General features: G+C 30.3%; 1 pseudogene; it reads right to left on the reverse strand.

The window, feature by feature from the left end:
* On the reverse strand, positions 12889–14921 carry LOC107646738 (annotated as a pseudogene).

Raw genomic sequence — 15078 nt, forward strand, 5'->3', positions numbered from 1 at the left:
TTTATATACAAATAAATAATAGATAATTTAGTAGTTAATTTTTTGTGTGTGTATTTTAATATTTTTAACTAAAATATCGCCTTATATTAGCTAAATTATATCACATTACTTTGACATATATTATTCTACTTTTATCAGTGAATCCGCCAATAATGAGATGTATACACCTTGGGTTGGTCTGTGTTCAGGTAAATGTCACTAACATACTAAAGTGAACTGTTCCATAAATCCTTAATTATTGTCTATAAATATCATCTCATGCCCTAAATTTTTTAAGAAGATAATAAAAAAAATTCTAAGTGCAAGATATAAATCATTATAAATAATAAAAAGATCCATATATATTTAAATAGTCTAAAAGAAATAAGTGCAAGATATAAAGATAGCTTGTATTTTAAAGAAAAGTAAAATAGTCTAATTCAATCCATAACTACTAATAAAAAAGGTAATAAAATCCTAAGTCTGCATGACAAACTGCTGCATCTTTTTATTCCAGTCAGTGACAGCAAGCTCCACTATGATATCCCGCTTTGAGTTATTAGAGTCATTCACCAAATCCATAGCCAGGCGCATCTTTGTGTAATCATTGACAACCTAACAGATAGTAACAATGATATCACATAATGGGTAAGAAAAATATTGCATCCATTGAGCGACCCAAATACCACAGTCATTCCTTTGCCACAATTTAATGCAATATTAACAAAGCAATATAACAAATTAACAAACAGCCACTAAATTGAATACATACTTTAAAAAATGGTATATTTAAACTTACGATTTGGCAGATTGTTGCGGGATAGCTGGCTCATCGAATTTATACTTAGAAAATTGAATGTTTCTAAAGGAAGGTGTTTGACCGAAGTTCTTGTCGGATAATAAATTCTCAAGGTAATTTACCATATTGTTAATGACATTCTTATGCTCTGTCATCAATGTGCCCTTTTTGAAAGAGTCCAGATATCTCACGAGCTCGTGAAGTAAATCAACCACTATGAGAAACCAATGGTCATTGAGATAAACTGGAACAAAAATCTACAACAACAGTCGGAAAATAACCTTAACTAAAAACAGCCTTGAAATAAAATTATACGAATCAATTGAAAGTTCAATAAAATTAATGAACCTGGTGTAAACTGGCAAGATCTCCCATTAAGTTATTCTTGATGTATTTCATTGTGCCGACACAGTTCTGTTTTGGGCTTAAAACAATTTGCTACAATGCATATTGAACTAAGTGAGGAATCTTATTATGTTTCTAGTCTATCTGGGAAGATATATTAATTTTGAAGACAAAATTTCGAACTGCAAATAAACTTACAGAAAATGTCGGTGGCAGAAACCATTGGTTGCCATATTTGTTTTCTTTTGGCCCAAAATGCCATTTGGTGAGCATCAAACAAACTAAGGTAAGGACCTATGGAATACAGACAATCATGGTTATTCGGCACCAATCCAAATTTGATAATTTTACAAGGATAATAAATAAATAATGCAAAACTAATTCTTACATCACCAATTATTAGCTTGCTGGGCATTATAGTCAGAAGAGTCTTGTGTGTGCCACTACAATGATCGTCTGGAATAAGAACTTCTATGAAATCATAAAATCAGAATATTATGCTATAGTGGTAGAAAAGGTTATAAAAAAATTATATGACAAATTAGTAATAAAATGAGAAATAAGTTAATTTTACTTGCTCTGGATCCAAATTGTTTCCAAAGATGTAAGCAGCAATGACCAATTCTTTATCAAAAAATTTCATCTCTTTAGTTGACCGAAATAAAAGGTCCAAACACTATAAAAATAATGGCAACAAAAAATAAGTTCAGTACTCATTCATTTTGATCAACACAAAGTGTGAAAAATTGCAATTATAAAAATAATAAAAATATTTTATAAGTTGGATTTTAGCGTTTTCAGATCTAACAAAAACATGGCAAGTGTTTTAAACCGCAGTAAAAATATTTATAAGTTACTAACTAAAGCCACACTTACATCGATAATATAAATACTAAAGTTGCATTTTCATAAAATATGATTACTTTTACTAACTTAATTACCGAGGATGGAAAAGCACAATGTTATAACGTTAATTATTTACTCAAAGTATACACACAAAATCAGCTAGATATTTTTTTCATATTAAAAATAAAAAAATTTTCATCTACTAACGTTATCCGAAAAGTTACGTACTCACACATGGCATGTCATCCCTATCCATATTTGGATTGTAGTTGTTGTAGTAAAGCCATGGACGCCCTGGAGAAAGCTTCTCTGCAAATTGTAATTCTTTCTGCAACTCCAAAAAATATGATAATTATTTTAGACACTGTTACTTATTTGTCAATAATGTCCTCTCAACTGATCAGCTTTCCACGACATCAACAAATGAAATTCTCATATCACTATATAAATTTAGCTCCCTAGTATTAATCAGGATTCTAATCAACCTTTCAATGTCGCTAACAGGCACAATATGATGACCATAAAAAGAAACTGGTACTCACAAGCCTAAAGCCCTTAATAGTGAAGCTCAGACCTCATATATAGTGAAAAAGAGAGAAGTTCAGGAAGTGATTGTATTTTATGACTTAACATTAATATTATAATATGTGACAATACTAAAAAGTTCTTCACCCCTAAATGAAAACAGTGGCAAATCTAATGGTTGAATAATATTGTATTTTGTGAACTATAACATCATCTATTGTGTACTATTTTGATCAAATGCTATCTATGTGGTATTTAATAGTTGTTATTTAAAAATAAAAACATAAAACCTTAACTACGGAGACCGGTAATCCACGCTTTTTTCTCTTGCACCTCCAAGTACTCTTCTTCGTGACTGGTTCGTCATCCAAACACATTGAGGGATTAGTATCAAGTATTTCTTTCAAAGGGTCCGACAGCGGAGTAACAACTGGAGCAGTATTCAAAAGCTTTACGCGTTTCAAAGTGTCCGACGACGGTGTAAAAACTGGAGCAGTATTCGAAAGCTTTACACTGTCACTCCCGCTTTTTGGTGAGGAACTGATGAATCCACATCTTATGGTATTTATTTGCTCTATTTGGGTGAATTTCATCAACTTTTCTTGTATTTATCCATTAAAATAGCATAGTTTCATCGTTTCTCCCTAAATTATACTTGAAAGTAAAAATATGCTTTTTAAGCTTTATAATTGCTAAATTTTATTCACTTTAATTCCATTTGATGCCTTGATGTGTTTGTTGAGTAATTTCAGGTTTACAAGGAAAGTATGGATTGAAGAAGTGGAAGGAAAGCATGCAAAATGGGAGAATTCAAGAAATGAAGGATTTGTAAAGCTGTCAGTCCTGACCTCTCGGTACTAAATTGATCATAACTTGAGCTACAGAGATCCAAATGAGGCGGTTCCAGTGGCATTGGAAAGCTAATGTCCGGGGCTTCAAATTAAATTGAATTGAAATTTTTTTTTGAAACTTGCATGATTCATACATTGTGGAATATGATTTTTGAGTTAAAGAACACATAACTTGTGAGATTTTGAGCCTTATTATGTGGTTGCATTATTCAACCACTTACTTTATTCTTGTGTGTTGCTCTTCTCTATAATTGCAGTCTTTGGGTTGTTTAATTCTATATATCCATTGTTTAATGTATATTTATGCAATTATGTGATTGAGGCCATTATTCTTTTATAACTCACTAAACCCAAAAAGTCTACCATTTCATTTACCTTTGCTTACCACTTTGAGCCTTTTTAATCCCATTTTGTTCTTGATTGAGCACATCATTAACCTTAAGCGAAAAACAATGAAACGTCCTTTATTTGAATCTTTGAGTGGCTTAAGTTAGTGAGAGTGTATAATGTTTAAGTGTGGAGAAAATGTGGGAACTTTGGTTGATGAAAATGTGTGTTTTAATTCTTGTTGGAAAATATTAGAAATTTGGGTACATACTCATGTAATATTATAGAAACCATATGCATTGATGAGTTGGTATTATATTATGTTAAGAAAAAAAAGAAAAAAAAAGAAATAATGAAAAGGGGACAAAATTACCCCAATGTGAAATCTAATAAAAAAATCAATGCATATGTGATTGAATTTGATGCATGAGTGTGTATATATGTAAAAGTTAGATTATGGGTAGCTAAGCTTGATATTAGAAGTTTATAAGTTGTGTGTGTGTTAGGTGATAATTTAGGCTGATCAAAGATTCAAATGCAAGCTCACTAAGCCACATATATATATATATCCTTACCTTTAACCTTAGTCCCATTACAACCTTGAAAAGACCTCATGATTTTTTCATATGTACATTAAATTTGTGTTGATTGGTTAGATGAAGAACAAACTTTAGAAAGCATGATTAGAGGATAATTGAGTGAATTGACCCTAAACACTTGAGTGATTATAGTGCATACACATATCCGGTGAGGGTTCAATCACTCAATTCCATATTTCCACCTATGATTATTGCTTATCTTGCATGCTTTGTTAAATTCTTTTATATGACTCAATTCAATTGTGAATAGGATTTGGTTATAATTGCTTTAGCCCTTGATTGTGTATAGATGCTTTCTTGGAAATTGATTTAATTAGACTAATTAAATACATATATATAGTTAGATAGTATAGTTACATACATATAGGTAGATTGCATATAGTTAGTTACATTGAATAATTGTTAATTCCCCTTCTCCTCTTCCTTTGGTATAGCATGAGAACATGCTATTGTTTAAGTGTGGGGATGTGATAGATCCACATTTTATGGTATTTATTTGCTCTATTTGGGTGGATTTCATCAACTTTTCTTGCATTTATCCATTGAAATAGCATAGTTTCATCATTTCTCCCTAAATTGTACTTAAAAGTAAAAATATGCTTTTTAAGCTTTATAATTACTAAATTTTATTCACTTTAATTCCATTTGATACCTTGATGTGTTTTTTGAGTAATTTCATATTTACAAGGCAAGTATGGATTGAAGAAGTGGAAGAAAAGCATGCAAAATGGGAGAATTCAAGAAATGAAGGATTTGTAAAGCTGCCAGTCCTGACCTCTCGGTACTAAATTGATCATAACTTTGAGCTACAGAGATCCAAATGAGGCGGTTCCAGCGGCATTGGAAAGCTAATATCCGGGGCTTCAAATTGATATATAATTTGCTATAGTGGACATAAGTCTAAGTGTGCGAACGCACACAATTTGTGCGTACGCACAAGTCAAAAAATAGCAAGTGTGCGGACGCACACATCTGTGCGTCCGCACAGATCCTGGCACGTAAGCTCATTAATTGCAAATCGCTGGGGGTGATTTCTGGGCTCCCAAAATCCAATTCAAGTCATTTCTGAAGCTATTTCAAGCCAAATTGAAGAGGGATGAAGGAGGAGCACTTAGGTTTAGGATTTTACATGTTTTTGTTAGTTTTCTAGAGAGAGAAGCTCCCCCTTCTCTCTAGAATTAGGATTTTCTTAGTTAATTTCCTTTTAATTTGAGCTTTTAATTCCTGTTTTAGTGTAGTTTCATTTATGTTTTCATGCTTTATTGTCTTAGTTCTCTTACTTCTTCTTCTTAATTTCTCAATTTTGTCATCTTTATGTTGATGGATACTCTTGTTACTTTTAATTTTGTTTAATGCAATTTTGATGTTTTATGTTTCTTTTATGCTTATTTGAGTTGTAATTATGATTTTATTGCAATTGATAGTTATAGATTTTATTATTGTTGTAATTTAATATGCTTTTCCCTTTTATGCATGTTATGTGTTTGATAAAATATCTCTTATAGTTTTTGCATAGTTTTTCATACTCTTGGCTTGGAATTGGATAATTAGGTGACCTTGAGTCATAGATGTCCATTCGATATTGTGATTAGAATTGTTAGTTGGTTTGGTCTCCACTAACGCTAGCCTTTCACTAAGTTAATTAGTGAGTTGATTAGGACTTGTGGATTGAGATCAATTATGCCATTTTGACTTATTTTCGATGTTAGAATAGACTAATTAGAATTAATTCTTAGCAATTATCATGTTTGTGGTCTATGATTATGATAGGAATCCTTAACTCCCAATCCTTGCTAAGAGTTCCTCCTTTTTGCCACTTGAATTACATTTTTGATTTACTTGCTTTGAGCTTTAATTCCTTGCATGCTTCTTTACTTTCTTGCCTTCTAATTTTCTTGTCACTTGCTATCACAAACCCCTTCCTTGTCTCATAGCCAATAATATGACACTTTATTGCAATTCTCAGGGAGAACGACTCGAGAGTTTAAATACTCTTGGTTATTTGATTTGAATTGTGATAATTCTTTGATTTAAATTTTGATTGTGAGAGTTCATTGTTGGTTAGGACTATGCTATTAACGAAGTGATTCTTATTTTGATTGATTCTAAATCGGCAATAATTCTCACATCAGGAACCAACCGTTTTCACAATCTCTGGGAGAACTGTTGTTATCCCTTACACAACAGCTTCGCAAATCATCGTCGACACCCTTTCCAAGCTACAAGATGCCATAAAATAAGACGCGTTACTTGTATAATAAAGTAACAACATAGCAACTATAAACATCATAAAAGATAATTAAATACATGTTAAATAGAGTAAGCCAAGAAAGTTAATGCATATTTGGGTATTGTAGCCCAAAAAATAGATTACCTTCTCATCCAAGGCAGAGAAGTCCATGTTTGATTCTTTCTTAGAAGTTACAGAGGCAACTACTGTGTATTGTTCAAGCCAAATAAATTTTAATATTTTTATTATACTAAAAAAAACTACTAAACAGAATTTACAAAAGACTAATAATCCGATCATTTAACAAAAACAAGCGTGATTACCTTACTCATATTCTTCGTTCCTCTGATCTGCAGTGATCGAAAAAAGAGTGTTAGGTTTAAAATTTCGTGATAAACACTGTTATTTATAGAGATAACTAATAAAGATAACAAAAAAATCTATTTTTTTATAAAGATATCCTAATAAATCAAAAAGATATTATAATTTTTCAACTAATATTCAAATTAAATCCAATTTTGTTGTAAAGATATCGTAACAAATAATTAAGATATTTTATTTTTTTATTTGATATTCATATTTTAAAAAAAAAGATAATCTATTATCTTCTAGAATTAAATACTAATGAGTATATTTAGGGGTTAAATTCAAAATTTAAATCCAAAATAAAGTATTTTTTTATTCAAAATTTAAATTCAAAATATTTTTAATTAATTACTTTTAGAAAAGTATAAAAAGATTTCAATTCTATTACAATATATCAATTCTGTCATCATATAATTTTATAGTTAAATTCAATTGTACAAAGTTAATAACTAAAAAATAAATTCTTAATTACATATTTAATTTCTACTAAAACACATAGTTATAATTACATTATGAGACTAATAATTATTATTATAATTACATGTGTATTTAAGTAGGAACTTTACAAGAAGGGAAATGCGAGACAGATATGCTTATCCCTAAACCCTTACCTTACACTATATATGCTTTTTCACATTATTAGGTCAATGTAAGTAATATATTGATAAATTGAGAATTGATATAGTAATAATAAGCAAGCTAAGCATGCATTGAAAGAGGCGTTACCACCTCAACATACATATAGGATTCAAAATTTAAATCCAAAATAAAGTATGTTTTTATTTAAAATTTAAATTCAAAATATTTTTAAATCCGTCCCAAACATTACAATCTTAAATTATTAAATTATTAACGATCCAAGTTTAAATTGGGTAATGCTTTGTCGTAACTTCATGTACAAATCTATAAACAAATCAAATTCAAGTTGTCACTATATTAATACTGAATTAAAGTTGTATTAAATTGCTAGTATGATAATTTAGACTTATTCCTAATTAAAAATATTATCTAAATTCTTTTAACATTATAGTATTGTATCATAAATAGCTTAAATAATAACATTAAACAAAAAAATAATAAATTGAAGAAATTAATTTTCTTCTACTATTTGAAGTAATAGTTGATGCAAAGATGGTCTGAATTTGCGTAATTTTTGTACATTCAGTCTGATCAGACTATTTTTCTTAGTTGTAGTTACAAAAATAATTTTAATGTATAAATATCTAAGGTCTAGAATTCAATACCATAGATATTATTTAAAGGGTAAAGTATATTTTTTATCCTTGAAGTTTGGTAAAAGTTTCAAAAATACCCCTAAATTTTATTTTATTTCAATTTTATCTCAAAAATTTTCGATTTGCATCAAATATACTCTCGACGGCTAAATTTTCAAAGACCAATCTAACAATAATGCATAAAAATTATGCTTTATTTGTTTGTGTTGAGGGTTGTTCTTATGAAATTGTTGTTGAATTGGTCTTAAATTTTTTGAAAGATTAGCCGTCTAGGGTATACTTGATGTAAATCGAAAACTTTTGGGACAAAATTGAAACAAAAGAAAACTTAGGAGTTTTTTTGAAACTTTTATCAAACTTTTGGGAAAAAATATACTTTACCCTTATTTAAAGAACTGTATTCTAATATTAGGATTTGATTAGTTTAATCTCCAAAGAAATGTTCTAATATAATACTAGTTATACTACACATAAATTATACTAGTTATACTACAATTATACTTAATTATTTGTTCTTAAACTAAAGAATCAGATTATTATATCTAAATTATAAAATCAAATTATTGTATTATTAATTAATATTTTTTTCTATTAATATAAACATTATGCAATTATTTTATGAAAGTTAGTTATAAAATTTTTACTGAAAATATCTCCATAAAAAAGTTAGCAACTTTACAAATCTTTGCATAATAAAATTATTGGAGTCTACGATTATACATTGACTTTAAGTCAAAAACACTTTGAGAGAGAGCCAATAACTTTTTATACCAAACTGAAGATACATCGGAAAAATATTTATGAAGATGGTCCAGTTTCAAAAGTACTTATTTACACTTCTTTAATTATTATATAAATTAAAAAAATAAAATCTCTCAAAATACCATTATCTTTGGCAAAGAGAAGTTAATGTCACTTAAATAAATATAAAAGAGCTACAATAATTTTTGCCAAATTTAAGAGGAAACCTATATAAATTGCCATTAAAACAAATTTTAACTGCTACAGTATATGCATATCACTACTAGAAATAGAATTTTTTCGGACGAAATTTTCAAGCGAAATTCATTCCGTCTGAATGACTTTTTAATTTCGGAAAAATTTAAGACAAATGTCGAACAACTTTTAGTGGAGGCATTAAAATAATATGTTCTGTCCTAAATTTGTCTAAATTTTGTTCCAAATTTTTCTTGGTTGGCGCCAAAATTTTCATATAGATTAGCAACACATTTTGAAGAAAAACTATAATTCATTCGTATTCTATCTGAATATGCGCAATAACTTCAGACAGATTTGGAACGTATTTTGAAAAATGTTAATTGTATCCCAAATTTGTCTATAATTAATCTTAAATGCTTTTACCATAGCTAACCTTTCGAAGTAGCTAAAACTTTTTCCCACAAATTTGGGATGAAAATAACATTATTTGTAAATTTGGTTTGAAAGTGCATCAGTTTTCAAACGAATTTCAAATGTTTATTGAAAAATTTTAACATTTAGTACAAAACTATTATCTATATATTAAATTAGTCTATAATTTATCCCAAATATTTTTACTATTCCAAAATAAATTTTTTTCCTAAAATAACCTTAATTATATAACTTATGAAAATGTACAATTTTTTGTTTCTAAGCTCGATTCCAAAACTTCTTGATCAAAATATGAAATAATCATCATAATAATTAATATCTCATTTATTATTATACATTTTTTTGAAAATTAGATTAATAAGTAAGTAGTTAGTGTTTATTTATACACCTGTCTTTCATAGCAACTAAATTTTTTCCTTTACAAAATTAGTTTAATATGTTTTAACATTATTCATATATTAGGAACGTTATTTTTTAATCCACACAAAAGTATAGAATAAAATAAAATAAAAGTAAAACCAAACAAAATTCGATAGAATACATATACACTAGATATGACTCATATTTTTTGTTATTTTGACTAACGTTTGTTGTTTCCAATTTATCCTTTCATTTTTTTTGTTAGATTTAATCTTATTTATGGTAAAAATAATAAAAAAATCACATAAAATAAAAAAATCATATTCTTTTTCATAAGATTAAAACACAATTTAATTTAAATATTATAAAATTAATATTAAGTATAATTTTTTAAATATCTATCTTTTAGATAAAATTTTACTTTTAAAATTTGTTATATGTAGTTATTTCAAAGCTGCTCATTTACTTTGCGTCAAAAATTAAAATTTTATTCAAAATTGCCTTTTAGTTTCAGGGAATTTCAGTTTTAGAGTGTCTTTTCCCTTATATCACATCTAGCTAGGTTACCTTGCCAAAAACCCAACCTTTTTTCAGAACCGCCTTCTGGTCGCAGGGTAACTTCTTGATCTCCTTCTCCCACCGCAACCTCGTTCTTCTTTTTTTCCCTCTCTCTTTTTCACCCTCTTTCACCGACGTTCGTCTTCTCCCTTTCCAACTCGGAGCTCGGCCCAGCTCCTCCTCTTTGGCATCATTGTCACCGCACCTCCAGCAGTGGCAATAACATAGTACGACTGCATTCTTTTTCCCTTTCTCTGCTTCAAGAACCCTAGTCATCACCTCAGGTTCTCTCTTTCCAGTCTATTTTCTTTAATTAGTTAGTTAGTTAGAATTTGCATGTTGTTAGTGGATTTAAGCGGTTAAGATAGGTTAGGATTAGTTTATTAGATCTTTGTTAAGTTGCAAGTGTTGGATTATGGCTGTTATGGATTGAATGCCGCTGAAAAATGCTTGATTATGCAGAATTTCTGCATTGCACACCATATGTTTGATTGAATGCCCATGTGATGCTTTGCATTTTATTTATATGTTGTAGCTACTATAAAGATTAAATTGCTTTTTGTTAGGCACATTGTTCTTGGAAGAGGCACTTTTGGCTATATTTTGATGCTTGTTCAACTTACAATTCATTAGCACATTGATTTTGTTTTGTTTTGTCAACACCTATATAATTTGTTGTTTTCTACAAGTAAAGAACCTTCACCGAGAGAATGTTAACTACTAAAAAAATGATAATAGCTAACAACTTTGAGTATGCTTTATTTTTGTTCTGAAAAAGAAGGATGGTATTTCAAAATTTATATAGGTTCCAATGAATAACATGTTATATTAGATAAAGCATAATCCTGAGATAAACCTTTAGGTACTGGTATGACGACCAATGATCATTAAACCTTATGGCAGTACTGATGTAAGCATGGTCTGAGTAAATTGGTGCCATCTTCATTTGTCCACTATAGACATTTTAACATAGAGCAATATTTGAGATGCCAAATTTCCAAGGTCCCATCCATAGTAATTTGGGTCTGTAGCTTCTATCTATTTCTTTCTAGTAGTCCACCACTTGGCAATAACTGCTGGATACCTCTTATAATTTTTTGTTCCTGGAGTTTTGAGTTATCACAGATAAAGCACTGTCTTTGTGTTGAAAAAAGAAAAATTTTAATAACTCCATTTATTTATTCCTCTGAGAAACTGCTTTTAGATGGGCTTTCTGCTTTGCTTCTAGTATATTTTATGTTGGTCCTTGTGTTCAAGTTTGGATATAGTCTTGCAGGAAAGATGATAAATGCTGACTTTTTTCGGTCATCCTTTTTCTGTTCAAGTAGTCGATACAAGCTCGCTTTGTCAAATGGCACATAGCAAATAAAGAAATCCAAGATTGTTCTCTCTTTTGTCCGGATCCAGATGCTTTTGGGCTCATGAACCTAGTTTATGATAGCAAATAGGAGGAACATAATGTGCATCAACCACAACAACCACAATGAATGTGTTCCTCCTCCAATGGGTTATGGTAGACCACAACAACTACCTTATCAATACAGTTACTATCATCATCAACAGCGTTATCCACCACAACAACAGCCGCAGCAACAGGCTCCTCCTCCTCCTCCTTCTCCATGCTCATATTATGGTAATGCTAATGGATGCACCATATCATGAGCTCTGCTACTTATTAATAGTTGCTTCTTAGTTCAATTCTAATTCTTCTAATGTTTTGGTATATATCCTATGGTTTGATTTTGACTTTTTTTATGAAGAGAACTACTTAACTAAGAATATGACATTATTTTATATTTAAACTACATTTTAATCTATGACTTCTGCATTTTTTTATGGAAAATTTGTTGTGTGTGTCTGAAGTTTGTGGTGACTTTTTGGTATATACTTTATATATATTATTTTATTTATTTTGTGATATCTATTTGAAAGATAAAATATATTTTATCTGTATTTTTATTTTCTATTACCATTTTCAATGTTTTTTATTTTTAGTACTAAAAATAAAAATACAAGCTGAATACATCCTAAGATTCCCATAAAACATGGGAGTAAGAAAATAAATAGTAAAAAAATACATATAAAAGTAACGATTATGTAAATAATCAACAAATTCATTCTCATGATAACATCAAAGGAAAAACGAAACTAAAATTCAGAAAGCAATTTTAGGATTATATAGTTGAGATTCACTCTAATGTCTTAACCATTTTTAATAGTAGTAAATCCAGTTAGCAATTGAAGGTTGAACTTTCATTGATTATTTCACTCGTTGCAGCAAAGGAAATCATACATAACAGTTTAGAGCAAATCAATTGATGGAAGCTGAGCTAAGGGAGAAAATATGAACATGGATTGGGAGCACAACATGCTCATATAAGTCTTATTATATATACAAAATAGATTAATCATTACTAGACACAAGAGTCAAAGCTTTGGATCATGTTTTACAAACTCAATAAAAAAATAGAACAATTCAACTCTACCATGGCATTTGAATGCCTTTTGAGTAATAATATCATATTTCTGGCACAGCTCCACAAGAATCAACTCAGATGAAACCAGGCATTGACAGTAATTGGCTTTCTTCTTCTACCAATTAAATGTGTCATTCATTCGTAGCATAAATAAGAAAATAATACAATAAATTTCATTGCATGAGAACCCCACCAGACATCTAAAGCAGGAACAGAGAGCAAACACCCTAGGGTCAGCAATTAGCAGAATACTACTAACATTGCACTTTGTATGCTTCACATCGCAGTATTTTTTAATTGACGGTTGGTTTCTGTGTTTCGTCCGGGGGAAAATTATTTAAAGGGTGGCTAATTGAAAGTTCAATTGGCTTTGTTCTTCTTTGCTTTCCATCTCCTTTACATTGTCTACTATGTGCTGTATTTTCTTCGATAGGCTCTCGTTATACTCGTCAATATGCTCGAGTATCAATTCAAGATGTCTTTCATAGGTGGCAGACCTCTTTTTCTCTGCTGTACGTCAACTGCTGATTTAATTCCCGAATTCTATACCGTTCACCCTGAAAAATAGTATCAGAAAACAAAGAGGTAAGTGGGGGAAAATAAGCTGAAAACATGTAAAAGAACCAATATTATCCTGAAAAACTTCATTTTGAAATAGCCTGATGCTAATCTCCAACATTTAGCTTAATAGTGACATCATGATCCATCCAATTTGTCATTTCTAATCAATCTGGCATGAAGTAACTGTGAAGATAACTAATTTAGTAATGCATAGCAATGGAAGAAGGAGAACTGACCGGATATTGTTCGTAGATGAAATCCCTTCTGCCACCTCCTGGACCAGCAAGAAGGTGTGTGTGTTCCTTTACAAAACGTGTAACAACCCAGCTACCAGATTTTACTTTCCTTACCATTATCATTGCCTTGCAACCAACCCTTGTCTTAACCCTTTGCCGTATAACATTTTCACGCTTGTCAGTCATCCTGTATCCCTCTTTGTTGCAGACAAAAATCTGCCCAATAGCAGAATTATCGATCCTTGACCGAGAGAGTTTACTAACACGTACGATGAATCCAACACTCGTGGCATATGCATTGTAGAATGCATGTGCCTCTGCTTCTGACTCAAACTCCTGTCCCACATAAGCTTCAACAGGTGAATTCCTGTAAATTCTCGACCTGGGGCTTTCGAGATTAGCAGCCACTTTACCTACTGTAAGTTCCTGTAAATTCTCGAAAGATTGCGACTTTGAATCTGGGAATTGATGAATTGTATTACCAAGAATATCCCTTCTTTCCAGGTTTGAGCATGATCGAGTGAGCTCGGGAGAATCCAGAATGCTGCAAATTATTTCACCGTTAGGCTTGAATTTGGGCTTGGGCAGGATAAGGGGTTAGGGTTACAAATTTTTTTATAGGGACTTAATTGTATTTTTAAATTATTAGGAATTTTAATGTCTGCAAAATAAAAAATCAATGATATATTTATCTTTTTATAAAAAAATTTAAATATAATTCGGTTTATATTGTGTAAATTGATCGGAACAAACCGGATCTAATAATTATGACACGTATACACGCCTTTTAAAAAAAAGACATTTTTTATGTTTGAAGTGTTAACACAGGGTTACCTTCCAAAGTCACTCCAAACTTTCTATCTTGGTCCTTCTGAACTGCTTCTCAATTGAAATGTTAATAGGTTTTTTTTATATATATTTGAAAGTTCTCATACAAGTGATCTGCAGCATGCCCCTATAATCTCTACCACTATTCAAAACAAAACAAACCAAATCAAATAAAAATAAACAATCAAATCAAAATCCTGCACCAAACCCATTACAATTTGCAATTCATTGATCATAAATTTGATTTCTGATGAGATGAGATGACTTAGTCAATGTCCCATACCCAACAATCACCAAAGCCGCCCCTCGAATCTTCAAATACAAGGTTAAGCCTTTTCACACTCTGCGAGGAGCTCCTCTTCAGAGCTCCTCTTCCTAGCCTTTGTCAGACGGTCGCATATTGCGAGAAGTAGAGAACGCCATATCATCGTTAATCACCACCAAAAGCACCACAACCATTAATTACACCAAAATTTTGCCAATTTCAACATTAATTTATGATATCTTTAAGCTATATTTTATTTTGATTACAAAATAGGAATATACTTTATTTCGTTATCTGTAGTTTTCTTCCCCGAATATATG

This window comes from Arachis ipaensis, chromosome B06 (assembly GCF_000816755.2).
Source record: "Arachis ipaensis cultivar K30076 chromosome B06, Araip1.1, whole genome shotgun sequence".
NCBI classification, from domain to species: domain Eukaryota; kingdom Viridiplantae; phylum Streptophyta; class Magnoliopsida; order Fabales; family Fabaceae; genus Arachis; species Arachis ipaensis.